Raw genomic sequence first — 25,536 nt, 5'->3', positions numbered from 1 at the left:
AAAAGCGACGGCCTTTCTCGCTCTTTGTCCTTGTTTGAGGCGCTCTTTCAAAGCAAAGGATTGGATCAAGCTTTTGATCAGCTGTGCAAATATATCCTTCTGAAGAGGCTCGCCGCAAATGATGTCGGATAGTGCTGCAAAGTGTCTTGCAGATATTTTCTTACTCCAAGGCTGCTGTGCAGATGTAAGTGGTTGCTGATATTGCGTCTGGCCTCTTCCTGCGCAGGAAACATTCCACAGTTCTGTTCGATGTCGTCTGTGCTTTTGTAAAAGAGAAAGCTATGTCTGATTGACAACTTGCAAAGGCAAAGTTGCCTCTGGGTTCCATGGTGTAATGGTGAGCACTCTGGGCTCTGAATCCAGCGATCCGAGTTCAAATCTCGGTGGAACCTTATTTTCTCACTCCGCGCGATTCCATTTGCAAAAAGGGCAGCTTCTGCAATTTCACAACAAGGTCCAATTCAGGAGGAAAATTTTCCGCCCAGATCACTTTCCATTGCCATCCGTCTGACTGCTACTCTTATGCCAGCTGCCTGCCACGTGATCCACTCTTGCACTCGGTGCAGCTGGTGAAATCTTCCATTGAAAGCATGCACTGCTTTCCGTCAGACGACATATTGCATTCAAGTGCAGTCAGGGATGCTTGCAGGGACTGAGAATGCCAGGGGAGTTGGAGAAAAGACTGTAGCCCTGGCACAGGACAGCCACTTGGTTCCATGGTGTAATGGTGAGCACTCTGGACTTTGAATCCAGCGATCCGAGTTCAAATCTCGGTGGAACCGGCATTCTTGTTGTCCCAGCTGCTGTTAAATTTGGGACACACAAGCGTTCGGCACATGGAGCTGAAATGCTGCTGCTGCGCCTTTCTTGTCTTCATCAAGAGGATTGAGCTTCAATGTCCAATTGCAACATCAGCCTGATCCACGTCTGCAGCAGAGCGACGTTGCAGCTTGTTCCGTGTCCTCAGTGCCTGCACTGCACAGGACAATGGCGTGAGCACAGCATTTCTTTGCAATCTGCATTCAGCAGGGGCGCTTCAACAAATTCAAGAGGGTTTCATCAAATGCAGGCGTCACAACGATTGTCTTCTTGCCCTCGAGCAAATGTGCATGTCATCGTTGCTTGCTTCACTGCCTTGCAACGTTTATAAACTGATCATCTGGCAAGTGTGCCAAACTAGAGTGTGCTGAGAAATGGCAAACACAAGCAGTGACATTAGAAGCTGCAGCCTGGACTGTCCGAGTTGCACAGCATCCACACCTTGAGAACAACTAGTGGGGAAGCTGAAGGTGTGCCTGAGAAAAGATTAAGCCGGAATGCAGACTGGAAATTACAATGTCCAGTGCTTGCAATTTGCTCGTGAAAATGCATTGCTATTTGGAGGGCTCAGCAAGGTATGGCCATTTGCAGTGCAGCTCCCCGTCACAAACCCCGTTGCCGAGGCATTGACTTTATCCCCATTCCCGACCGCTATCTGACGCTGAGACACACGATTGGAAAGCTCGGTGTCCCACTTGAGCCTTAGCCGGTCCGCCACCCGCACGTCTGGTCCATCAGCAAGGACACCTACTTGCACCTCTGCAACGTCACGCGACTAAGTCCCTGCCTCAGCTGATCCGCTGCTGACGTCTTCATCCGTGCCTCTGTTACCTGTGGACTTGACTATTCCAAAACGCCGGCGGACATCCTTCCGGTTTGCACCCTCCGTAAATGCGAGCTCATGGAAATCTCTGCTGCCCAGGTCCTAATTGGCACCTAGTGCAGCTCACCCAGCAACCCTGTGTTGGCGCAACGACATTGTCAACCGCTCTGACGACCGCTGATTTTTCGAATTCCCATGCCTGTTTAAAATTCCTTTGCCGCCTCGCCCCTGCGTATCGCCGTAAGCTCATTCAGCTGTTCAAAGCTAGCAGAATCTCTGCGCTCCTCCCATCTTGAACTCTTTGGCTGCCCCGATTATAGCGTCGGTGGCCGTGCCTTCAGCTGCCTGTTCGCTAAGCTCTGCAATTGCCTCCTTAAAAGCGACGGCCTTTCTCGCTCTTTGTCCTTGTTTGAGGCGCTCTTTCAAAGCAAAGGATTGGATCAAGCTTTTGATCAGCTGTGCAAATATATCCTTCTGAAGAGGCTCGCCGCAAATGATGTCGGATAGTGCTGCAAAGTGTCTTGCAGATATTTTCTTACTCCAAGGCTGCTGTGCAGATGTAAGTGGTTGCTGATATTGCGTCTGGCCTCTTCCTGCGCAGGAAACATTCCACAGTTCTGTTCGATGTCGTCTGTGCTTTTGTAAAAGAGAAAGCTATGTCTGATTGACAACTTGCAAAGGCAAAGTTGCCTCTGGGTTCCATGGTGTAATGGTGAGCACTCTGGGCTCTGAATCCAGCGATCCGAGTTCAAATCTCGGTGGAACCTTATTTTCTCACTCCGCGCGATTCCATTTGCAAAAAGGGCAGCTTCTGCAATTTCACAACAAGGTCCAATTCAGGAGGAAAATTTTCCGCCCAGATCACTTTCCATTGCCATCCGTCTGACTGCTACTCTTATGCCAGCTGCCTGCCACGTGATCCACTCTTGCACTCGGTGCAGCTGGTGAAATCTTCCATTGAAAGCATGCACTGCTTTCCGTCAGACGACATATTGCATTCAAGTGCAGTCAGGGATGCTTGCAGGGACTGAGAATGCCAGGGGAGTTGGAGAAAAGACTGTAGCCCTGGCACAGGACAGCCACTTGGTTCCATGGTGTAATGGTGAGCACTCTGGACTTTGAATCCAGCGATCCGAGTTCAAATCTCGGTGGAACCGGCATTCTTGTTGTCCCAGCTGCTGTTAAATTTGGGACACACAAGCGTTCGGCACATGGAGCTGAAATGCTGCTGCTGCGCCTTTCTTGTCTTCATCAAGAGGATTGAGCTTCAATGTCCAATTGCAACATCAGCCTGATCCACGTCTGCAGCAGAGCGACGTTGCAGCTTGTTCCGTGTCCTCAGTGCCTGCACTGCACAGGACAATGGCGTGAGCACAGCATTTCTTTGCAATCTGCATTCAGCAGGGGCGCTTCAACAAATTCAAGAGGGTTTCATCAAATGCAGGCGTCACAACGATTGTCTTCTTGCCCTCGAGCAAATGTGCATGTCATCGTTGCTTGCTTCACTGCCTTGCAACGTTTATAAACTGATCATCTGGCAAGTGTGCCAAACTAGAGTGTGCTGAGAAATGGCAAACACAAGCAGTGACATTAGAAGCTGCAGCCTGGACTGTCCGAGTTGCACAGCATCCACACCTTGAGAACAACTAGTGGGGAAGCTGAAGGTGTGCCTGAGAAAAGATTAAGCCGGAATGCAGACTGGAAATTACAATGTCCAGTGCTTGCAATTTGCTCGTGAAAATGCATTGCTATTTGGAGGGCTCAGCAAGGTATGGCCATTTGCAGTGCAGCTCCCCGTCACAAACCCCGTTGCCGAGGCATTGACTTTATCCCCATTCCCGACCGCTATCTGACGCTGAGACACACGATTGGAAAGCTCGGTGTCCCACTTGAGCCTTAGCCGGTCCGCCACCCGCACGTCTGGTCCATCAGCAAGGACACCTACTTGCACCTCTGCAACGTCACGCGACTAAGTCCCTGCCTCAGCTGATCCGCTGCTGACGTCTTCATCCGTGCCTCTGTTACCTGTGGACTTGACTATTCCAAAACGCCGGCGGACATCCTTCCGGTTTGCACCCTCCGTAAATGCGAGCTCATGGAAATCTCTGCTGCCCAGGTCCTAATTGGCACCTAGTGCAGCTCACCCAGCAACCCTGTGTTGGCGCAACGACATTGTCAACCGCTCTGACGACCGCTGATTTTTCGAATTCCCATGCCTGTTTAAAATTCCTTTGCCGCCTCGCCCCTGCGTATCGCCGTAAGCTCATTCAGCTGTTCAAAGCTAGCAGAATCTCTGCGCTCCTCCCATCTTGAACTCTTTGGCTGCCCCGATTATAGCGTCGGTGGCCGTGCCTTCAGCTGCCTGTTCGCTAAGCTCTGCAATTGCCTCCTTAAAAGCGACGGCCTTTCTCGCTCTTTGTCCTTGTTTGAGGCGCTCTTTCAAAGCAAAGGATTGGATCAAGCTTTTGATCAGCTGTGCAAATATATCCTTCTGAAGAGGCTCGCCGCAAATGATGTCGGATAGTGCTGCAAAGTGTCTTGCAGATATTTTCTTACCCCAAGGCTGCTGTGCAGATGTAAGTGGTTGCTGATATTGCGTCTGGCCTCTTCCTGCGCAGGAAACATTCCACAGTTCTGTTCGATGTCGTCTGTGCTTTTGTAAAAGAGAAAGCTATGTCTGATTGACAACTTGCAAAGGCAAAGTTGCCTCTGGGTTCCATGGTGTAATGGTGAGCACTCTGGGCTCTGAATCCAGCGATCCGAGTTCAAATCTCGGTGGAACCTTATTTTCTCACTCCGCGCGATTCCATTTGCAAAAAGGGCAGCTTCTGCAATTTCACAACAAGGTCCAATTCAGGAGGAAAATTTTCCGCCCAGATCACTTTCCATTGCCATCCGTCTGACTGCTACTCTTCTGCCAGCTGCCTGCCACGTGATCCACTCTTGCACTCGGTGCAGCTGGTGAAATCTTCCATTGAAAGGATGCACTGCTTTCCGTCAGACGACATATTGCATTCAAGTGCAGTCAGGGATGCTTGCAGGGACTGAGAATGCCAGGGGAGTTGGAGAAAAGACTGTAGCCCTGGCACAGGACAGCCACTTGGTTCCATGGTGTAATGGTGAGCACTCTGGACTTTGAATCCAGCGATCCGAGTTCAAATCTCGGTGGAACCGGCATTCTTGTTGTCCCAGCTGCTGTTAAATTTGGGACACACAAGCGTTCGGCACATGGAGCTGAAATGCTGCTGCTGCGCCTTTCTTGTCTTCATCAAGAGGATTGAGCTTCAATGTCCAATTGCAACATCAGCCTGATCCACGTCTGCAGCAGAGCGACGTTGCAGCTTGTTCCGTGTCCTCAGTGCCTGCACTGCACAGGACAATGGCGTGAGCACAGCATTTCTTTGCAATCTGCATTCAGCAGGGGCGCTTCAACAAATTCAAGAGGGTTTCATCAAATGCAGGCGTCACAACGATTGTCTTCTTGCCCTCGAGCAAATGTGCATGTCATCGTTTCTTGCTTCACTGCCTTGCAACGTTTATAAACTGATCATCTGGCAAGTGTGCCAAACTAGAGTGTGCTGAGAAATGGCAAACACAAGCAGTGACATTAGAAGCTGCAGCCTGGACTGTCCGAGTTGCACAGCATCCACACCTTGAGAACAACTAGTGGGGAAGCTGAAGGTGTGCCTGAGAAAAGATTAAGCCGGAATGCAGACTGGAAATTACAATGTCCAGTGCTTGCAATTTGCTCGTGAAAATGCATTGCTATTTGGAGGGCTCAGCAAGGTATGGCCATTTGCAGTGCAGCTCCCCGTCACAAACCCCGTTGCCGAGGCATTGACTTTATCCCCATTCCCGACCGCTATCTGACGCTGAGACACACGATTGGAAAGCTCGGTGTCCCACTTGAGCCTTAGCCGGTCCGCCACCCGCACGTCTGGTCCATCAGCAAGGACACCTACTTGCACCTCTGCAACGTCACGCGACTAAGTCCCTGCCTCAGCTGATCCGCTGCTGACGTCTTCATCCGTGCCTCTGTTACCTGTGGACTTGACTATTCCAAAACGCCGGCGGACATCCTTCCGGTTTGCACCCTCCGTAAATGCGAGCTCATGGAAATCTCTGCTGCCCAGGTCCTAATTGGCACCTAGTGCAGCTCACCCAGCAACCCTGTGTTGGCGCAACGACATTGTCAACCGCTCTGACGACCGCTGATTTTTCGAATTCTCATGCCTGTTTAAAATTCCTTTGCCGCCTCGCCCCTGCGTATCGCCGTAAGCTCATTCAGCTGTTCAAAGCTAGCAGAATCTCTGCGCTCCTCCCATCTTGAACTCTTTGGCTGCCCCGATTATAGCGTCGGTGGCCGTGCCTTCAGCTGCCTGTTCGCTAAGCTCTGCAATTGCCTCCTTAAAAGCGACGGCCTTTCTCGCTCTTTGTCCTTGTTTGAGGCGCTCTTTCAAAGCAAAGGATTGGATCAAGCTTTTGATCAGCTGTGCAAATATATCCTTCTGAAGAGGCTCGCCGCAAATGATGTCGGATAGTGCTGCAAAGTGTCTTGCAGATATTTTCTTACTCCAAGGCTGCTGTGCAGATGTAAGTGGTTGCTGATATTGCGTCTGGCCTCTTCCTGCGCAGGAAACATTCCACAGTTCTGTTCGATGTCGTCTGTGCTTTTGTAAAAGAGAAAGCTATGTCTGATTGACAACTTGCAAAGGCAAAGTTGCCTCTGGGTTCCATGGTGTAATGGTGAGCACTCTGGGCTCTGAATCCAGCGATCCGAGTTCAAATCTCGGTGGAAACTTATTTTCTCACTCCGCGCGATTCCATTTGCAAAAAGGGCAGCTTCTGCAATTTCACAACAAGGTCCAATTCAGGAGGAAAATTTTCCGCCCAGATCACTTTCCATTGCCATCCGTCTGACTGCTACTCTTATGCCAGCTGCCTGCCACGTGATCCACTCTTGCACTCGGTGCAGCTGGTGAAATCTTCCATTGAAAGGATGCACTGCTTTCCGTCAGACGACATATTGCATTCAAGTGCAGTCAGGGATGCTTGCAGGGACTGAGAATGCCAGGGGAGTTGGAGAAAAGACTGTAGCCCTGGCACAGGACAGCCACTTGGTTCCATGGTGTAATGGTGAGCACTCTGGACTTTGAATCCAGCGATCCGAGTTCAAATCTCGGTGGAACCGGCATTCTTGTTGTCCCAGCTGCTGTTAAATTTGGGACACACAAGCGTTCGGCACATGGAGCTGAAATGCTGCTGCTGCGCCTTTCTTGTCTTCATCAAGAGGATTGAGCTTCAATGTCCAATTGCAACATCAGCCTGATCCACGTCTGCAGCAGAGCGACGTTGCAGCTTGTTCCGTGTCCTCAGTGCCTGCACTGCACAGGACAATGGCGTGAGCACAGCATTTCTTTGCAATCTGCATTCAGCAGGGGCGCTTCAACAAATTCAAGAGGGTTTCATCAAATGCAGGCGTCACAACGATTGTCTTCTTGCCCTCGAGCAAATGTGCATGTCATCGTTTCTTGCTTCACTGCCTTGCAACGTTTATAAACTGATCATCTGGCAAGTGTGCCAAACTAGAGTGTGCTGAGAAATGGCAAACACAAGCAGTGACATTAGAAGCTGCAGCCTGGACTGTCCGAGTTGCACAGCATCCACACCTTGAGAACAACTAGTGGGGAAGCTGAAGGTGTGCCTGAGAAAAGATTAAGCCGGAATGCAGACTGGAAATTACAATGTCCAGTGCTTGCAATTTGCTCGTGAAAATGCATTGCTATTTGGAGGGCTCAGCAAGGTATGGCCATTTGCAGTGCAGCTCCCCGTCACAAACCCCGTTGCCGAGGCATTGACTTTATCCCCATTCCCGACCGCTATCTGACGCTGAGACACACGATTGGAAAGCTCGGTGTCCCACTTGAGCCTTAGCCGGTCCGCCACCCGCACGTCTGGTCCATCAGCAAGGACACCTACTTGCACCTCTGCAACGTCACGCGACTAAGTCCCTGCCTCAGCTGATCCGCTGCTGACGTCTTCATCCGTGCCTCTGTTACCTGTGGACTTGACTATTCCAAAACGCCGGCGGACATCCTTCCGGTTTGCACCCTCCGTAAATGCGAGCTCATGGAAATCTCTGCTGCCCAGGTCCTAATTGGCACCTAGTGCAGCTCACCCAGCAACCCTGTGTTGGCGCAACGACATTGTCAACCGCTCTGACGACCGCTGATTTTTCGAATTCTCATGCCTGTTTAAAATTCCTTTGCCGCCTCGCCCCTGCGTATCGCCGTAAGCTCATTCAGCTGTTCAAAGCTAGCAGAATCTCTGCGCTCCTCCCATCTTGAACTCTTTGGCTGCCCCGATTATAGCGTCGGTGGCCGTGCCTTCAGCTGCCTGTTCGCTAAGCTCTGCAATTGCCTCCTTAAAAGCGACGGCCTTTCTCGCTCTTTGTCCTTGTTTGAGGCGCTCTTTCAAAGCAAAGGATTGGATCAAGCTTTTGATCAGCTGTGCAAATATATCCTTCTGAAGAGGCTCGCCGCAAATGATGTCGGATAGTGCTGCAAAGTGTCTTGCAGATATTTTCTTACTCCAAGGCTGCTGTGCAGATGTAAGCGGTTGCTGATATTGCGTCTGGCCTCTTCCTGCGCAGGAAACATTCCACAGTTCTGTTCGATGTCGTCTGTGCTTTTGTAAAAGAGAAAGCTATGTCTGATTGACAACTTGCAAAGGCAAAGTTGCCTCTGGGTTCCATGGTGTAATGGTGAGCACTCTGGGCTCTGAATCCAGCGATCCGAGTTCAAATCTCGGTGGAACCTTATTTTCTCACTCCGCGCGATTCCATTTGCAAAAAGGGCAGCTTCTGCAATTTCACAACAAGGTCCAATTCAGGAGGAAAATTTTCCGCCCAGATCACTTTCCATTGCCATCCGTCTGACTGCTACTCTTATGCCAGCTGCCTGCCACGTGATCCACTCTTGCACTCGGTGCAGTGGTGAAATCTTCCATTGAAAGCATGCACTGCTTTCCGTCAGACGACATATTGCATTCAAGTGCAGTCAGGGATGCTTGCAGGGACTGAGAATGCCAGGGGAGTTGGAGAAAAGACTGTAGCCCTGGCACAGGACAGCCACTTGGTTCCATGGTGTAATGGTGAGCACTCTGGACTTTGAATCCAGCGATCCGAGTTCAAATCACGGTGGAACCGGCATTCTTGTTGTCCCAGCTGCTGTTAAATTTGGGACACACAAGCGTTCGGCACATGGAGCTGAAATGCTGCTGCTGCGCCTTTCTTGTCTTCATCAAGAGGATTGAGCTTCAATGTCCAATTGCAACATCAGCCTGATCCACGTCTGCAGCAGAGCGACGTTGCAGCTTGTTCCGTGTCCTCAGTGCCTGCACTGCACAGGACAATGGCGTGAGCACAGCATTTCTTTGCAATCTGCATTCAGCAGGGGCGCTTCAACAAATTCAAGAGGGTTTCATCAAATGCAGGCGTCACAACGATTGTCTTCTTGCCCTCGAGCAAATGTGCATGTCATCGTTTCTTGCTTCACTGCCTTGCAACGTTTATAAACTGATCATCTGGCAAGTGTGCCAAACTAGAGTGTGCTGAGAAATGGCAAACACAAGCAGTGACATTAGAAGCTGCAGCCTGGACTGTCCGAGTTGCACAGCATCCACACCTTGAGAACAACTAGTGGGGAAGCTGAAGGTGTGCCTGAGAAAAGATTAAGCCGGAATGCAGACTGGAAATTACAATGTCCAGTGCTTGCAATTTGCTCGTGAAAATGCATTGCTATTTGGAGGGCTCAGCAAGGTATGGCCATTTGCAGTGCAGCTCCCCGTCACAAACCCCGTTGCCGAGGCATTGACTTTATCCCCATTCCCGACCGCTATCTGACGCTGAGACACACGATTGGAAAGCTCGGTGTCCCACTTGAGCCTTAGCCGGTCCGCCACCCGCACGTCTGGTCCATCAGCAAGGACACCTACTTGCACCTCTGCAACGTCACGCGACTAAGTCCCTGCCTCAGCTGATCCGCTGCTGACGTCTTCATCCGTGCCTCTGTTACCTGTGGACTTGACTATTCCAAAACGCCGGCGGACATCCTTCCGGTTTGCACCCTCCGTAAATGCGAGCTCATGGAAATCTCTGCTGCCCAGGTCCTAATTGGCACCTAGTGCAGCTCACCCAGCAACCCTGTGTTGGCGCAACGACATTGTCAACCGCTCTGACGACCGCTGATTTTTCGAATTCTCATGCCTGTTTAAAATTCCTTTGCCGCCTCGCCCCTGCGTATCGCCGTAAGCTCATTCAGCTGTTCAAAGCTAGCAGAATCTCTGCGCTCCTCCCATCTTGAACTCTTTGGCTGCCCCGATTATAGCGTCGGTGGCCGTGCCTTCAGCTGCCTGTTCGCTAAGCTCTGCAATTGCCTCCTTAAAAGCGACGGCCTTTCTCGCTCTTTGTCCTTGTTTGAGGCGCTCTTTCAAAGCAAAGGATTGGATCAAGCTTTTGATCAGCTGTGCAAATATATCCTTCTGAAGAGGCTCGCCGCAAATGATGTCGGATAGTGCTGCAAAGTGTCTTGCAGATATTTTCTTACTCCAAGGCTGCTGTGCAGATGTAAGTGGTTGCTGATATTGCGTCTGGCCTCTTCCTGCGCAGGAAACATTCCACAGTTCTGTTCGATGTCGTCTGTGCTTTTGTAAAAGAGAAAGCTATGTCTGATTGACAACTTGCAAAGGCAAAGTTGCCTCTGGGTTCCATGGTGTAATGGTGAGCACTCTGGGCTCTGAATCCAGCGATCCGAGTTCAAATCTCGGTGGAACCTTATTTTCTCACTCCGCGCGATTCCATTTGCAAAAAGGGCAGCTTCTGCAATTTCACAACAAGGTCCAATTCAGGAGGAAAATTTTCCGCCCAGATCACTTTCCATTGCCATCCGTCTGACTGCTACTCTTATGCCAGCTGCCTGCCACGTGATCCACTCTTGCACTCGGTGCAGCTGGTGAAATCTTCCATTGAAAGGATGCACTGCTTTCCGTCAGACGACATATTGCATTCAAGTGCAGTCAGGGATGCTTGCAGGGACTGAGAATGCCAGGGGAGTTGGAGAAAAGACTGTAGCCCTGGCACAGGACAGCCACTTGGTTCCATGGTGTAATGGTGAGCACTCTGGACTTTGAATCCAGCGATCCGAGTTCAAATCTCGGTGGAACCGGCATTCTTGTTGTCCCAGCTGCTGTTAAATTTGGGACACACAAGCGTTCGGCACATGGAGCTGAAATGCTGCTGCTGCGCCTTTCTTGTCTTCATCAAGAGGATTGAGCTTCAATGTCCAATTGCAACATCAGCCTGATCCACGTCTGCAGCAGAGCGACGTTGCAGCTTGTTCCGTGTCCTCAGTGCCTGCACTGCACAGGACAATGGCGTGAGCACAGCATTTCTTTGCAATCTGCATTCAGCAGGGGCGCTTCAACAAATTCAAGAGGGTTTCATCAAATGCAGGCGTCACAACGATTGTCTTCTTGCCCTCGAGCAAATGTGCATGTCATCGTTTCTTGCTTCACTGCCTTGCAACGTTTATAAACTGATCATCTGGCAAGTGTGCCAAACTAGAGTGTGCTGAGAAATGGCAAACACAAGCAGTGACATTAGAAGCTGCAGCCTGGACTGTCCGAGTTGCACAGCATCCACACCTTGAGAACAACTAGTGGGGAAGCTGAAGGTGTGCCTGAGAAAAGATTAAGCCGGAATGCAGACTGGAAATTACAATGTCCAGTGCTTGCAATTTGCTCGTGAAAATGCATTGCTATTTGGAGGGCTCAGCAAGGTATGGCCATTTGCAGTGCAGCTCCCCGTCACAAACCCCGTTGCCGAGGCATTGACTTTATCCCCATTCCCGACCGCTATCTGACGCTGAGACACACGATTGGAAAGCTCGGTGTCCCACTTGAGCCTTAGCCGGTCCGCCACCCGCACGTCTGGTCCATCAGCAAGGACACCTACTTGCACCTCTGCAACGTCACGCGACTAAGTCCCTGCCTCAGCTGATCCGCTGCTGACGTCTTCATCCGTGCCTCTGTTACCTGTGGACTTGACTATTCCAAAACGCCGGCGGACATCCTTCCGGTTTGCACCCTCCGTAAATGCGAGCTCATGGAAATCTCTGCTGCCCAGGTCCTAATTGGCACCTAGTGCAGCTCACCCAGCAACCCTGTGTTGGCGCAACGACATTGTCAACCGCTCTGACGACCGCTGATTTTTCGAATTCTCATGCCTGTTTAAAATTCCTTTGCCGCCTCGCCCCTGCGTATCGCCGTAAGCTCATTCAGCTGTTCAAAGCTAGCAGAATCTCTGCGCTCCTCCCATCTTGAACTCTTTGGCTGCCCCGATTATAGCGTCGGTGGCCGTGCCTTCAGCTGCCTGTTCGCTAAGCTCTGCAATTGCCTCCTTAAAAGCGACGGCCTTTCTCGCTCTTTGTCCTTGTTTGAGGCGCTCTTTCAAAGCAAAGGATTGGATCAAGCTTTTGATCAGCTGTGCAAATATATCCTTCTGAAGAGGCTCGCCGCAAATGATGTCGGATAGTGCTGCAAAGTGTCTTGCAGATATTTTCTTACTCCAAGGCTGCTGTGCAGATGTAAGTGGTTGCTGATATTGCGTCTGGCCTCTTCCTGCGCAGGAAACATTCCACAGTTCTGTTCGATGTCGTCTGTGCTTTTGTAAAAGAGAAAGCTATGTCTGATTGACAACTTGCAAAGGCAAAGTTGCCTCTGGGTTCCATGGTGTAATGGTGAGCACTCTGGGCTCTGAATCCAGCGATCCGAGTTCAAATCTCGGTGGAACCTTATTTTCTCACTCCGCGCGATTCCATTTGCAAAAAGGGCAGCTTCTGCAATTTCACAACAAGGTCCAATTCAGGAGGAAAATTTTCCGCCCAGATCACTTTCCATTGCCATCCGTCTGACTGCTACTCTTATGCCAGCTGCCTGCCACGTGATCCACTCTTGCACTCGGTGCAGCTGGTGAAATCTTCCATTGAAAGGATGCACTGCTTTCCGTCAGACGACATATTGCATTCAAGTGCAGTCAGGGATGCTTGCAGGGACTGAGAATGCCAGGGGAGTTGGAGAAAAGACTGTAGCCCTGGCACAGGACAGCCACTTGGTTCCATGGTGTAATGGTGAGCACTCTGGACTTTGAATCCAGCGATCCGAGTTCAAATCTCGGTGGAACCGGCATTCTTGTTGTCCCAGCTGCTGTTAAATTTGGGACACACAAGCGTTCGGCACATGGAGCTGAAATGCTGCTGCTGCGCCTTTCTTGTCTTCATCAAGAGGATTGAGCTTCAATGTCCAATTGCAACATCAGCCTGATCCACGTCTGCAGCAGAGCGACGTTGCAGCTTGTTCCGTGTCCTCAGTGCCTGCACTGCACAGGACAATGGCGTGAGCACAGCATTTCTTTGCAATCTGCATTCAGCAGGGGCGCTTCAACAAATTCAAGAGGGTTTCATCAAATGCAGGCGTCACAACGATTGTTTTCTTGCCCTCGAGCAAATGTGCATGTCATCGTTTCTTGCTTCACTGCCTTGCAACGTTTATAAACTGATCATCTGGCAAGTGTGCCAAACTAGAGTGTGCTGAGAAATGGCAAACACAAGCAGTGACATTAGAAGCTGCAGCCTGGACTGTCCGAGTTGCACAGCATCCACACCTTGAGAACAACTAGTGGGGAAGCTGAAGGTGTGCCTGAGAAAAGATTAAGCCGGAATGCAGACTGGAAATTACAATGTCCAGTGCTTGCAATTTGCTCGTGAAAATGCATTGCTATTTGGAGGGCTCAGCAAGGTATGGCCATTTGCAGTGCAGCTCCCCGTCACAAACCCCGTTGCCGAGGCATTGACTTTATCCCCATTCCCGACCGCTATCTGACGCTGAGACACACGATTGGAAAGCTCGGTGTCCCACTTGAGCCTTAGCCGGTCCGCCACCCGCACGTCTGGTCCATCAGCAAGGACACCTACTTGCACCTCTGCAACGTCACGCGACTAAGTCCCTGCCTCAGCTGATCCGCTGCTGACGTCTTCATCCGTGCCTCTGTTACCTGTGGACTTGACTATTCCAAAACGCCGGCGGACATCCTTCCGGTTTGCACCCTCCGTAAATGCGAGCTCATGGAAATCTCTGCTGCCCAGGTCCTAATTGGCACCTAGTGCAGCTCACCCAGCAACCCTGTGTTGGCGCAACGACATTGTCAACCGCTCTGACGACCGCTGATTTTTCGAATTCTCATGCCTGTTTAAAATTCCTTTGCCGCCTCGCCCCTGCGTATCGCCGTAAGCTCATTCAGCTGTTCAAAGCTAGCAGAATCTCTGCGCTCCTCCCATCTTGAACTCTTTGGCTGCCCCGATTATAGCGTCGGTGGCCGTGCCTTCAGCTGCCTGTTCGCTAAGCTCTGCAATTGCCTCCTTAAAAGCGACGGCCTTTCTCGCTCTTTGTCCTTGTTTGAGGCGCTCTTTCAAAGCAAAGGATTGGATCAAGCTTTTGATCAGCTGTGCAAATATATCCTTCTGAAGAGGCTCGCCGCAAATGATGTCGGATAGTGCTGCAAAGTGTCTTGCAGATATTTTCTTACTCCAAGGCTGCTGTGCAGATGTAAGTGGTTGCTGATATTGCGTCTGGCCTCTTCCTGCGCAGGAAACATTCCACAGTTCTGTTCGATGTCGTCTGTGCTTTTGTAAAAGAGAAAGCTATGTCTGATTGACAACTTGCAAAGGCAAAGTTGCCTCTGGGTTCCATGGTGTAATGGTGAGCACTCTGGGCTCTGAATCCAGCGATCCGAGTTCAAATCTCGGTGGAAACTTATTTTCTCACTCCGCGCGATTCCATTTGCAAAAAGGGCAGCTTCTGCAATTTCACAACAAGGTCCAATTCAGGAGGAAAATTTTCCGCCCAGATCACTTTCCATTGCCATCCGTCTGACTGCTACTCTTATGCCAGCTGCCTGCCACGTGATCCACTCTTGCACTCGGTGCAGCTGGTGAAATCTTCCATTGAAAGGATGCACTGCTTTCCGTCAGACGACATATTGCATTCAAGTGCAGTCAGGGATGCTTGCAGGGACTGAGAATGCCAGGGGAGTTGGAGAAAAGACTGTAGCCCTGGCACAGGACAGCCACTTGGTTCCATGGTGTAATGGTGAGCACTCTGGACTTTGAATCCAGCGATCCGAGTTCAAATCTCGGTGGAACCGGCATTCTTGTTGTCCCAGCTGCTGTTAAATTTGGGACACACAAGCGTTCGGCACATGGAGCTGAAATGCTGCTGCTGCGCCTTTCTTGTCTTCATCAAGAGGATTGAGCTTCAATGTCCAATTGCAACATCAGCCTGATCCACGTCTGCAGCAGAGCGACGTTGCAGCTTGTTCCGTGTCCTCAGTGCCTGCACTGCACAGGACAATGGCGTGAGCACAGCATTTCTTTGCAATCTGCATTCAGCAGGGGCGCTTCAACAAATTCAAGAGGGTTTCATCAAATGCAGGCGTCACAACGATTGTTTTCTTGCCCTCGAGCAAATGTGCATGTCATCGTTTCTTGCTTCACTGCCTTGCAACGTTTATAAACTGATCATCTGGCAAGTGTGCCAAACTAGAGTGTGCTGAGAAATGGCAAACACAAGCAGTGACATTAGAAGCTGCAGCCTGGACTGTCCGAGTTGCACAGCATCCACACCTTGAGAACAACTAGTGGGGAAGCTGAAGGTGTGCCTGAGAAAAGATTAAGCCGGAATGCAGACTGGAAATTACAATGTCCAGTGCTTGCAATTTGCTCGTGAAAATGCATTGCTATTTGGAGGGCTCAGCAAGGTATGGCCATTTGCAGTGCAGCTCCCCGTCACAAACCCCGTTGCCGAGGCATTGACTTTATCCCCATTCCCGACCGCTATCTGACGCTGAGACACACGATTGGAAAGCTCGGTGTCCCACTTGAGCCTTAGCCGGTCCGCCACCCGCACGTCTGGTCCATCAGCAAGGACACCTACTTGCACCTCTGCAACGTCACGCGACTAAGTCCCTGCCTCAGCTGATCCGCTGCTGACGTCTTCATCCGTGCCTCTGTTACCTGTGGACTTGACTATTCCAAAACGCCGGCGGACATCCTTCCGGTTTGCACCCTCCGTAAATGCGAGCTCATGGAAATCTCTGCTGCCCAGGTCCTAATTGGCACCTAGTGCAGCTCACCCAGCAACCCTGTGTTGGCGCAACGACATTGTCAACCGCTCTGACGACCGCTGATTTTTCGAATTCTCATGCCTGTTTAAAATTCCTTTGCCGCCTCGCCCCTGCGTATCGCCGTAAGCTCATTCAGCTGTTCAAAGCTAGCTGAATCTCTGCGCTCCTCCCATCTTGAACTCTTTGGCTGCCCCGATTATAGCGTCGGTGGCCGTGCCTTCAGCTGCCTGTTCGCTAAGCTCTGCAATTGCCTCCTTAAAAGCGACGGCCTTTCTCGCTCTTTGTCCTTGTTTGAGGCGCTCTTTCAAAGCAAAGGATTGGATCAAGCTTTTGATCAGCTGTGCAAATATATCCTTCTGAAGAGGCTCGCCGCAAATGATGTCGGATAGTGCTGCAAAGTGTCTTGCAGATATTTTCTTACTCCAAGGCTGCTGTGCAGATGTAAGTGGTTGCTGATATTGCGTCTGGCCTCTTCCTGCGCAGGAAACATTCCACAGTTCTGTTCGATGTCGTCTGTGCTTTTGTAAAAGAGAAAGCTATGTCTGATTGACAACTTGCAAAGGCAAAGTTGCCTCTGGGTTCCATGGTGTAATGGTGAGCACTCTGGGCTCTGAATCCAGCGATCCGAGTTCAAATCTCGGTGGAACCTTATTTTCTCACTCCGCGCGATTCCATTTGCAAAAAGGGCAGCTTCTGCAATTTCACAACAAGGTCCAATTCAGGAGGAAAATTTTCCGCCCAGATCACTTTCCATTGCCATCCGTCTGACTGCTACTCTTATGCCAGCTGCCTGCCACGTGATCCACTCTTGCACTCGGTGCAGTGGTGAAATCTTCCATTGAAAGCATGCACTGCTTTCCGTCAGACGACATATTGCATTCAAGTGCAGTCAGGGATGCTTGCAGGGACTGAGAATGCCAGGGGAGTTGGAGAAAAGACTGTAGCCCTGGCACAGGACAGCCACTTGGTTCCATGGTGTAATGGTGAGCACTCTGGACTTTGAATCCAGCGATCCGAGTTCAAATCTCGGTGGAACCGGCATTCTTGTTGTCCCAGCTGCTGTTAAATTTGGGACACACAAGCGTTCGGCACATGGAGCTGAAATGCTGCTGCTGCGCCTTTCTTGTCTTCATCAAGAGGATTGAGCTTCAATGTCCAATTGCAACATCAGCCTGATCCACGTCTGCAGCAGAGCGACGTTGCAGCTTGTTCCGTGTCCTCAGTGCCTGCACTGCACAGGACAATGGCGTGAGCACAGCATTTCTTTGCAATCTGCATTCAGCAGGGGCGCTTCAACAAATTCAAGAGGGTTTCATCAAATGCAGGCGTCACAACGATTGTCTTCTTGCCCTCGAGCAAATGTGCATGTCATCGTTTCTTGCTTCACTGCCTTGCAACGTTTATAAACTGATCATCTGGCAAGTGTGCCAAACTAGAGTGTGCTGAGAAATGGCAAACACAAGCAGTGACATTAGAAGCTGCAGCCTGGACTGTCCGAGTTGCACAGCATCCACACCTTTAGAACAACTAGTGGGGAAGCTGAAGGTGTGCCTGAGAAAAGATTAAGCCGGAATGCAGACTGGAAATTACAATGTCCAGTGCTTGCAATTTGCTCGTGAAAATGCATTGCTATTTGGAGGGCTCAGCAAGGTATGGCCATTTGCAGTGCAGCTCCCCGTCACAAACTCCGTTGCCGAGGCATTGACTTTATCCCCATTCCCGACCGCTATCTGACGCTGAGATACACGATTGGAAACCTCGGTGTCCCACTTGAGCCTTAGCCGGTCCGCCACCCGCACGTCTGGTCCATCAGCAAGGACACCTACTTGCACCTCTGCAATGTCACGCGACTAAGTCCCTGCCTCAGCTGATCCGCTGCTGACGTCTTCATCCGTGCCTCTGTTACCTGTGGACTTGACTATTCCAAAACGCCGGCGGACATCCTTCCGGTTTGCACCCTCCGTAAATGCGAGCTCATGGAAATCTCTGCTGCCCAGGTCCTAATTGGCACCTAGTGCAGCTCACCCAGCAACCCTGTGTTGGCGCAACGACATTGTCAACCGCTCTGACGACCGCTGATTTTTCGAATTCCCATGCCTGTTTAAAATTCCTTTGCCGCCTCGCCCCTGCGTATCGCCGTAAGCTCATTCAGCTGTTCAAAGCTAGCAGAATCTCTGCGCTCCTCCCATCTTGAACTCTTTGGCTGCCCCGATTATAGCGTCGGTGGCCGTGCCTTCAGCTGCCTGTTCGCTAAGCTCTGCAATTGCCTCCTTAAAAGCGACGGCCTTTCTCGCTCTTTGTCCTTGTTTGAGGCGCTCTTTCAAAGCAAAGGATTGGATCAAGCTTTTGATCAGCTGTGCAAATATATCCTTCTGAAGAGGCTCGCCGCAAATGATGTCGGATAGTGCTGCAAAGTGTCTTGCAGATATTTTCTTACTCCAAGGCTGCTGTGCAGATGTAAGTGGTTGCTGATATTGCGTCTGGCCTCTTCCTGCGCAGGAAACATTCCACAGTTCTGTTCGATGTCGTCTTTGCTTTTGTAAAAGAGAAAGCTATGTCTGATTGACAACTTGCAAAGGCAAAGTTGCCTCTGGGTTCCATGGTGTAATGGTGAGCACTCTGGGCTCTGAATCCAGCGATCCGAGTTCAAATCTCGGTGGAACCTTATTTTCTCACTCCGCGCGATTCCATTTGCAAAAAGGGCAGCTTTTGCAATTTCACAACAAGGTCCAATTCAGGAGGAAAATTTTCCGCCCAGATCACTTTCCATTGCCATCCGTCTGACTGCTACTCTTATGCCAGCTGCCTGCCACGTGATCCACTCTTGCACTCGGTGCAGCTGGTGAAATCTTCCATTGAAAGGATGCACTGCTTTCCGTCAGACGACATATTGCATTCAAGTGCAGTCAGGGATGCTTGCAGGGACTGAGAATGCCAGGGGAGTTGGAGAAAAGACTGTAGCCCTGGCACAGGACAGCCACTTGGTTCCATGGTGTAATGGTGAGCACTCTGGACTTTGAATCCAGCGATCCGAGTTCAAATCTCGGTGGAACCGGCATTCTTGATGTCCCAGCTGCTGTTAAATTTGGGACACACAAGCGTTCGGCACATGGAGCTGAAATGCTGCTGCTGCGCCTTTCTTGTCTTCATCAAGAGGATTGAGCTTCAATGTCCAATTGCAACATCAGCCTGATCCACGTCTGCAGCAGAGCGACGTTGCAGCTTGTTCCGTGTCCTCAGTGCCTGCACTGCACAGGACAATGGCGTGAGCACAGCATTTCTTTGCAATCTGCATTCAGCAGGGGCGCTTCAACAAATTCAAGAGGGTTTCATCAAATGCAGGCGTCACAACGATTGTCTTCTTGCCCTCGAGCAAATGTGCATGTCATCGTTTCTTGCTTCACTGCCTTGCAACGTTTATAAACTGATCATCTGGCAAGTGTGCCAAACTAGAGTGTGCTGAGAAATGGCAAACACAAGCAGTGACATTAGAAGCTGCAGCCTGGACTGTCCGAGTTGCACAGCATCCACACCTTTAGAACAACTAGTGGGGAAGCTGAAGGTGTGCCTGAGAAAAGATTAAGCCGGAATGCAGACTGGAAATTACAATGTCCAGTGCTTGCAATTTGCTCGTGAAAATGCATTGCTATTTGGAGGGCTCAGCAAGGTATGGCCATTTGCAGTGCAGCTCCCCGTCACAAACCCCGTTGCCGAGGCATTGACTTTATCCCCATTCCCGACCGCTATCTGACGCTGAGACACACGATTGGAAAGCTCGGTGTCCCACTTGAGCCTTAGCCGGTCCGCCACCCGCACGTCTGGTCCATCAGCAAGGACACCTACTTGCACCTCTGCAACGTCACGCGACTAAGTCCCTGCCTCAGCTGATCCGCTGCTGACGTCTTCATCCGTGCCTCTGTTACCTGTGGACTTGACTATTCCAAAACGCCGGCGGACATCCTTCCGGTTTGCACCCTCCGTAAATGCGAGCTCATGGAAATCTCTGCTGCCCAGGTCCTAATTGGCACCTAGTGCAGCTCACCCAGCAACCCTGTGTTGGCGCAACGACATTGTCAACCGCTCTGACGACCGCTGATTTTTCGAATTCCCATGCCTGTTTAAAATTCCTTTGCCGCCTCGCCCCTGCGTATCGCCGTAAGCTCATTCAGCTGTTCAAAGCTAGCAGAATCTCTGCGCTCCTCCCATCTTGAACTCTTTGGCTGCCCCGATTATAGCGTCGGTGGCCGTGCCTTCAGCTGCCTGTTCGCTAAGCTCTGCAATTGCCTCCTTAAAAGCGACGGCCTTTCTCGCTCTTTGTCCTTGTTTGAGGCGCTCTTTCAAAGCAAAGGATTGGATCAAGCTTTTGATCAGCTGTGCAAATATATCCTTCTGAAGAGGCTCGCCGCAAATGATGTCGGATAGTGCTGCAAAGTGTCTTGCAGATATTTTCTTACTCCAAGGCTGCTGTGCAGATGTAAGTGGTTGCTGATATTGCGTCTGGCCTCTTCCTGCGCAGGAAACATTCCACAGTTCTGTTCGATGTCGTCTTTGCTTTTGTAAAAGAGAAAGCTATGTCTGATTGACAACTTGCAAAGGCAAAGTTGCCTCTGGGTTCCATGGTGTAATGGTGAGCACTCTGGGCTCTGAATCCAGCGATCCGAGTTCAAATCTCGGTGGAACCTTATTTTCTCACTCCGCGCGATTCCATTTGCAAAAAGGGCAGCTTTTGCAATTTCACAACAAGGTCCAATTCAGGAGGAAAATTTTCCGCCCAGATCACTTTCCATTGCCATCCGTCTGACTGCTACTCTTATGCCAGCTGCCTGCCACGTGATCCACTCTTGCACTCGGTGCAGCTGGTGAAATCTTCCATTGAAAGGATGCACTGCTTTCCGTCAGACGACATATTGCATTCAAGTGCAGTCAGGGATGCTTGCAGGGACTGAGAATGCCAGGGGAGTTGGAGAAAAGACTGTAGCCCTGGCACAGGACAGCCACTTGGTTCCATGGTGTAATGGTGAGCACTCTGGACTTTGAATCCAGCGATCCGAGTTCAAATCTCGGTGGAACCGGCATTCTTGATGTCCCAGCTGCTGTTAAATTTGGGACACACAAGCGTTCGGCACATGGAGCTGAAATGCTGCTGCTGCGCCTTTCTTGTCTTCATCAAGAGGATTGAGCTTCAATGTCCAATTGCAACATCAGCCTGATCCACGTCTGCAGCAGAGCGACGTTGCAGCTTGTTCCGTGTCCTCAGTGCCTGCACTGCACAGGACAATGGCGTGAGCACAGCATTTCTTTGCAATCTGCATTCAGCAGGGGCGCTTCAACAAATTCAAGAGGGTTTCATCAAATGCAGGCGTCACAACGATTGTCTTCTTGCCCTCGAGCAAATGTGCATGTCATCGTTTCTTGCTTCACTGCCTTGCAACGTTTATAAACTGATCATCTGGCAAGTGTGCCAAACTAGAGTGTGCTGAGAAATGGCAAACACAAGCAGTGACATTAGAAGCTGCAGCCTGGACTGTCCGAGTTGCACAGCATCCACACCTTTAGAACAACTAGTGGGGAAGCTGAAGGTGTGCCTGAGAAAAGATTAAGCCGGAATGCAGACTGGAAATTACAATGTCCAGTGCTTGCAATTTGCTCGTGAAAATGCATTGCTATTTGGAGGGCTCAGCAAGGTATGGCCATTTGCAGTGCAGCTCCCCGTCACAAACCCCGTTGCCGAGGCATTGACTTTATCCCCATTCCCGACCGCTATCTGACGCTGAGACACACGATTGGAAAGCTCGGTGTCCCACTTGAGCCTTAGCCGGTCCGCCACCCGCACGTCTGGTCCATCAGCAAGGACACCTACTTGCACCTCTGCAACGTCACGCGACTAAGTCCCTGCCTCAGCTGATCCGCTGCTGACGTCTTCATCCGTGCCTCTGTTACCTGTGGACTTGACTATTCCAAAACGCCGGCGGACATCCTTCCGGTTTGCACCCTCCGTAAATGCGAGCTCATGGAAATCTCTGCTGCCCAGGTCCTAATTGGCACCTAGTGCAGCTCACCCAGCAACCCTGTGTTGGCGCAACGACATTGTCAACCGCTCTGACGACCGCTGATTTTTCGAATTCCCATGCCTGTTTAAAATTCCTTTGCCGCCTCGCCCCTGCGTATCGCCGTAAGCTCATTCAGCTGTTCAAAGCTAGCAGAATCTCTGCGCTCCTCCCATCTTGAACTCTTTGGCTGCCCCGATTATAGCGTCGGTGGCCGTGCCTTCAGCTGCCTGTTCGCTAAGCTCTGCAATTGCCTCCTTAAAAGCGACGGCCTTTCTCGCTCTTTGTCCTTGTTTGAGGCGCTCTTTCAAAGCAAAGGATTGGATCAAGCTTTTGATCAGCTGTGCAAATATATCCTTCTGAAGAGGCTCGCCGCAAATGATGTCGGATAGTGCTGCAAAGTGTCTTGCAGATATTTTCTTACTCCAAGGCTGCTGTGCAGATGTAAGTGGTTGCTGATATTGCGTCTGGCCTCTTCCTGCGCAGGAAACATTCCACAGTTCTGTTCGATGTCGTCTGTGCTTTTGTAAAAGAGAAAGCTATGTCTGATTGACAACTTGCAAAGGCAAAGTTGCCTCTGGGTTCCATGGTGTAATGGTGAGCACTCTGGGCTCTGAATCCAGCGATCCGAGTTCAAATCTCGGTGGAACCTTATTTTCTCACTCCGCGCGATTCCATTTGCAAAAAGGGCAGCTTTTGCAATTTCACAACAAGGTCCAATTCAGGAGGAAAATTTTCCGCCCAGATCACTTTCCATTGCCATCCGTCTGACTGCTACTCTTATGCCAGCTGCCTGCCACGTGATCCACTCTTGCACTCGGTGCAGCTGGTGAAATCTTCCATTGAAAGGATGCACTGCTTTCCGTCAGACGACATATTGCATTCAAGTGCAGTCAGGGATGCTTGCAGGGACTGAGAATGCCAGGGGAGTTGGAGAAAAGACTGTAGCCCTGGCACAGGACAGCCACTTGGTTCCATGGTGTAATGGTGAGCACTCTGGACTTTGAATCCAGCGATCCGAGTTCAAATCTCGGTGGAACCGGCATTCTTGTTGTCCCAGCTGCTGTTAAATTTGGGACACACAAGCGTTCGGCACATGGAGCTGAAATGCTGCTGCTGCGCCTTTCTTGTCTTCATCAAGAGGATTGAGCTTCAATGTCCAATTGCAACATCAGCCTGATCCACGTCTGCAGCAGAGCGACGTTGCAGCTTGTTCCGTGTCCTCAGTGCCTGCACTGCACAGGACAATGGCGTGAGCACAGCATTTCTTTGCAATCTGCATTCAGCAGGGGCGCTTCAACAAATTCAAGAGGGTTTCATCAAATGCAGGCGTCACAACGATTGTCTTCTTGCCCTCGAGCAAATGTGCATGTCATCGTTTCTTGCTTCACTGCCTTGCAACGTTTATAAACTGATCATCTGGCAAGTGTGCCAAACTAGAGTGTGCTGAGAAATGGCAAACACAAGCAGTGACATTAGAAGCTGCAGCCTGGACTGTCCGAGTTGCACAGCATCCACACCTTTAGAACAACTAGTGGGGAAGCTCATGGTGTGCCTGAGAAAAGATTAAGCCGGAATGCAGACTGGAAATTACAATGTCCAGTGCTTGCAATTTGCTCGTGAAAATGCATTGCTATTTGGAGGGCTCAGCAAGGTATGGCCATTTGCAGTGCAGCTCCCCGTCACAAACCCCGTTGCCGAGGCATTGACTTTATCCCCATTCCCGACCGCTATCTGACGCTGAGACACACGATTGGAAAGCTCGGTGTCCCACTTGAGCCTTAGCCGGTCCGCCACCCGCACGTCTGGTCCATCAGCAAGGACACCTACTTGCACCTCTGCAACGTCACGCGACTAAGTCCCTGCCTCAGCTGATCCGCTGCTGACGTCTTCATCCGTGCCTCTGTTACCTGTGGACTTGACTATTCCAAAACGCCGGCGGACATCCTTCCGGTTTGCACCCTCCGTAAATGCGAGCTCATGGAAATCTCTGCTGCCCAGGTCCTAATTGGCACCTAGTGCAGCTCACCCAGCAACCCTGTGTTGGCGCAACGACATTGTCAACCGCTCTGACGACCGCTGATTTTTCGAATTCCCATGCCTGTTTAAAATTCCTTTGCCGCCTCGCCCCTGCGTATCGCCGTAAGCTCATTCAGCTGTTCAAAGCTAGCAGAATCTCTGCGCTCCTCCCATCTTGAACTCTTTGGCTGCCCCGATTATAGCGTCGGTGGCCGTGCCTTCAGCTGCCTGTTCGCTAAGCTCTGCAATTGCCTCCTTAAAAGCGACGGCCTTTCTCGCTCTTTGTCCTTGTTTGAGGCGCTCTTTCAAAGCAAAGGATTGGATCAAGCTTTTGATCAGCTGTGCAAATATATCCTTCTGAAGAGGCTCGCCGCAAATGATGTCGGATAGTGCTGCAAAGTGTCTTGCAGATATTTTCTTACTCCAAGGCTGCTGTGCAGATGTAAGTGGTTGCTGATATTGCGTCTGGCCTCTTCCTGCGCAGGAAACATTCCACAGTTCTGTTCGATGTCGTCTGTGCTTTTGTAAAAGAGAAAGCTATGTCTGATTGACAACTTGCAAAGGCAAAGTTGCCTCTGGGTTCCATGGTGTAATGGTGAGCACTCTGGGCTCTGAATCCAGCGATCCGAGTTCAAATCTCGGTGGAACCTTATTTTCTCACTCCGCGCGATTCCATTTGCAAAAAGGGCAGCTTTTGCAATTTCACAACAAGGTCCAATTCAGGAGGAAAATTTTCCGCCCAGATCACTTTCCATTGCCATCCGTCTGACTGCTACTCTTATGCCAGCTGCCTGCCACGTGATCCACTCTTGCACTCGGTGCAGCTGGTGAAATCTTCCATTGAAAGGATGCACTGCTTTCCGTCAGACGACATATTGCATTCAAGTGCAGTCAGGGATGCTTGCAGGGACTGAGAATGCCAGGGGAGTTGGAGAAAAGACTGTAGCCCTGGCACAGGACAGCCACTTGGTTCCATGGTGTAATGGTGAGCACTCTGGACTTTGAATCCAGCGATCCGAGTTCAAATCTCGGTGGAACCGGCATTCTTGTTGTCCCAGCTGCTGTTAAATTTGGGACACACAAGCGTTCGGCACATGGAGCTGAAATGCTGCTGCTGCGCCTTTCTTGTCTTCATCAAGAGGATTGAGCTTCAATGTCCAATTGCAACATCAGCCTGATCCACGTCTGCAGCAGAGCGACGTTGCAGCTTGTTCCGTGTCCTCAGTGCCTGCACTGCACAGGACAATGGCGTGAGCACAGCATTTCTTTGCAATCTGCATTCAGCAGGGGCGCTTCAACAAATTCAAGAGGGTTTCATCAAATGCAGGCGTCACAACGATTGTCTTCTTGCCCTCGAGCAAATGTGCATGTCATCGTTTCTTGCTTCACTGCCTTGCAACGTTTATAAACTGATCATCTGGCAAGTGTGCCAAACTAGAGTGTGCTGAGAAATGGCAAACACAAGCAGTGACATTAGAAGCTGCAGCCTGGACTGTCGGAGTTGCACAGCATCCACACCTTTAGAACAACTAGTGGGGAAGCTGAAGGTGTGCCTGAGAAAAGATTAAGCCGGAATGCAGACTGGAAATTAC

The 25,536-nt window shown here is 50.6% G+C and overlaps 26 non-coding genes across 26 annotated transcripts; all 26 read left to right on the top strand.

Moving 5' to 3' along the window:
• The first annotated feature begins 320 nt into the window (after positions 1 to 320).
• On the top strand, positions 321 to 392 carry trnaq-cug (transfer RNA glutamine (anticodon CUG)). The gene has a single exon. It is a non-coding gene; the product is annotated as a tRNA-Gln (tRNA).
• A 318-nt stretch (positions 393 to 710) lies between these two features.
• trnaq-uug (transfer RNA glutamine (anticodon UUG)) lies at positions 711 to 782 on the top strand. Its single transcript has one exon. It is a non-coding gene; the product is annotated as a tRNA-Gln (tRNA).
• Positions 783 to 2,337: 1,555 nt separating this feature from the next.
• trnaq-cug (transfer RNA glutamine (anticodon CUG)) lies at positions 2,338 to 2,409 on the top strand. Its single transcript has one exon. It is a non-coding gene; the product is annotated as a tRNA-Gln (tRNA).
• A 318-nt stretch (positions 2,410 to 2,727) lies between these two features.
• On the top strand, positions 2,728 to 2,799 carry trnaq-uug (transfer RNA glutamine (anticodon UUG)). Its single transcript has one exon. It is a non-coding gene; the product is annotated as a tRNA-Gln (tRNA).
• Positions 2,800 to 4,354: 1,555 nt separating this feature from the next.
• trnaq-cug (transfer RNA glutamine (anticodon CUG)) lies at positions 4,355 to 4,426 on the top strand. Its single transcript has one exon. It is a non-coding gene; the product is annotated as a tRNA-Gln (tRNA).
• A 318-nt stretch (positions 4,427 to 4,744) lies between these two features.
• Positions 4,745 to 4,816, top strand: trnaq-uug (transfer RNA glutamine (anticodon UUG)). The gene has a single exon. It is a non-coding gene; the product is annotated as a tRNA-Gln (tRNA).
• Positions 4,817 to 6,371: 1,555 nt separating this feature from the next.
• On the top strand, positions 6,372 to 6,443 carry trnaq-cug (transfer RNA glutamine (anticodon CUG)). The gene has a single exon. It is a non-coding gene; the product is annotated as a tRNA-Gln (tRNA).
• A 318-nt stretch (positions 6,444 to 6,761) lies between these two features.
• On the top strand, positions 6,762 to 6,833 carry trnaq-uug (transfer RNA glutamine (anticodon UUG)). The gene has a single exon. It is a non-coding gene; the product is annotated as a tRNA-Gln (tRNA).
• Positions 6,834 to 8,388: 1,555 nt separating this feature from the next.
• On the top strand, positions 8,389 to 8,460 carry trnaq-cug (transfer RNA glutamine (anticodon CUG)). The gene has a single exon. It is a non-coding gene; the product is annotated as a tRNA-Gln (tRNA).
• Positions 8,461 to 8,777: 317 nt separating this feature from the next.
• On the top strand, positions 8,778 to 8,849 carry trnaq-uug (transfer RNA glutamine (anticodon UUG)). The gene has a single exon. It is a non-coding gene; the product is annotated as a tRNA-Gln (tRNA).
• Positions 8,850 to 10,404: 1,555 nt separating this feature from the next.
• trnaq-cug (transfer RNA glutamine (anticodon CUG)) lies at positions 10,405 to 10,476 on the top strand. The gene has a single exon. It is a non-coding gene; the product is annotated as a tRNA-Gln (tRNA).
• Positions 10,477 to 10,794: 318 nt separating this feature from the next.
• trnaq-uug (transfer RNA glutamine (anticodon UUG)) lies at positions 10,795 to 10,866 on the top strand. The gene has a single exon. It is a non-coding gene; the product is annotated as a tRNA-Gln (tRNA).
• A 1,555-nt stretch (positions 10,867 to 12,421) lies between these two features.
• Positions 12,422 to 12,493, top strand: trnaq-cug (transfer RNA glutamine (anticodon CUG)). The gene has a single exon. It is a non-coding gene; the product is annotated as a tRNA-Gln (tRNA).
• Positions 12,494 to 12,811: 318 nt separating this feature from the next.
• trnaq-uug (transfer RNA glutamine (anticodon UUG)) lies at positions 12,812 to 12,883 on the top strand. The gene has a single exon. It is a non-coding gene; the product is annotated as a tRNA-Gln (tRNA).
• Positions 12,884 to 14,438: 1,555 nt separating this feature from the next.
• Positions 14,439 to 14,510, top strand: trnaq-cug (transfer RNA glutamine (anticodon CUG)). Its single transcript has one exon. It is a non-coding gene; the product is annotated as a tRNA-Gln (tRNA).
• Positions 14,511 to 14,828: 318 nt separating this feature from the next.
• On the top strand, positions 14,829 to 14,900 carry trnaq-uug (transfer RNA glutamine (anticodon UUG)). Its single transcript has one exon. It is a non-coding gene; the product is annotated as a tRNA-Gln (tRNA).
• Positions 14,901 to 16,455: 1,555 nt separating this feature from the next.
• Positions 16,456 to 16,527, top strand: trnaq-cug (transfer RNA glutamine (anticodon CUG)). The gene has a single exon. It is a non-coding gene; the product is annotated as a tRNA-Gln (tRNA).
• A 317-nt stretch (positions 16,528 to 16,844) lies between these two features.
• Positions 16,845 to 16,916, top strand: trnaq-uug (transfer RNA glutamine (anticodon UUG)). The gene has a single exon. It is a non-coding gene; the product is annotated as a tRNA-Gln (tRNA).
• A 1,555-nt stretch (positions 16,917 to 18,471) lies between these two features.
• Positions 18,472 to 18,543, top strand: trnaq-cug (transfer RNA glutamine (anticodon CUG)). Its single transcript has one exon. It is a non-coding gene; the product is annotated as a tRNA-Gln (tRNA).
• A 318-nt stretch (positions 18,544 to 18,861) lies between these two features.
• On the top strand, positions 18,862 to 18,933 carry trnaq-uug (transfer RNA glutamine (anticodon UUG)). Its single transcript has one exon. It is a non-coding gene; the product is annotated as a tRNA-Gln (tRNA).
• Positions 18,934 to 20,488: 1,555 nt separating this feature from the next.
• Positions 20,489 to 20,560, top strand: trnaq-cug (transfer RNA glutamine (anticodon CUG)). The gene has a single exon. It is a non-coding gene; the product is annotated as a tRNA-Gln (tRNA).
• A 318-nt stretch (positions 20,561 to 20,878) lies between these two features.
• On the top strand, positions 20,879 to 20,950 carry trnaq-uug (transfer RNA glutamine (anticodon UUG)). Its single transcript has one exon. It is a non-coding gene; the product is annotated as a tRNA-Gln (tRNA).
• A 1,555-nt stretch (positions 20,951 to 22,505) lies between these two features.
• On the top strand, positions 22,506 to 22,577 carry trnaq-cug (transfer RNA glutamine (anticodon CUG)). The gene has a single exon. It is a non-coding gene; the product is annotated as a tRNA-Gln (tRNA).
• Positions 22,578 to 22,895: 318 nt separating this feature from the next.
• On the top strand, positions 22,896 to 22,967 carry trnaq-uug (transfer RNA glutamine (anticodon UUG)). Its single transcript has one exon. It is a non-coding gene; the product is annotated as a tRNA-Gln (tRNA).
• A 1,555-nt stretch (positions 22,968 to 24,522) lies between these two features.
• trnaq-cug (transfer RNA glutamine (anticodon CUG)) lies at positions 24,523 to 24,594 on the top strand. The gene has a single exon. It is a non-coding gene; the product is annotated as a tRNA-Gln (tRNA).
• Positions 24,595 to 24,912: 318 nt separating this feature from the next.
• trnaq-uug (transfer RNA glutamine (anticodon UUG)) lies at positions 24,913 to 24,984 on the top strand. The gene has a single exon. It is a non-coding gene; the product is annotated as a tRNA-Gln (tRNA).
• Positions 24,985 to 25,536: the final 552 nt, after the last annotated feature.

The sequence above is a fragment of the Heterodontus francisci genome, chromosome 48 (assembly GCF_036365525.1).
Source record: "Heterodontus francisci isolate sHetFra1 chromosome 48, sHetFra1.hap1, whole genome shotgun sequence".
In the NCBI taxonomy this organism is placed as follows: domain Eukaryota; kingdom Metazoa; phylum Chordata; class Chondrichthyes; order Heterodontiformes; family Heterodontidae; genus Heterodontus; species Heterodontus francisci.
The sequence above is the reverse complement of the archived record's forward strand: the minus strand, read 5'-3'. Positions and strand labels throughout refer to the sequence as shown.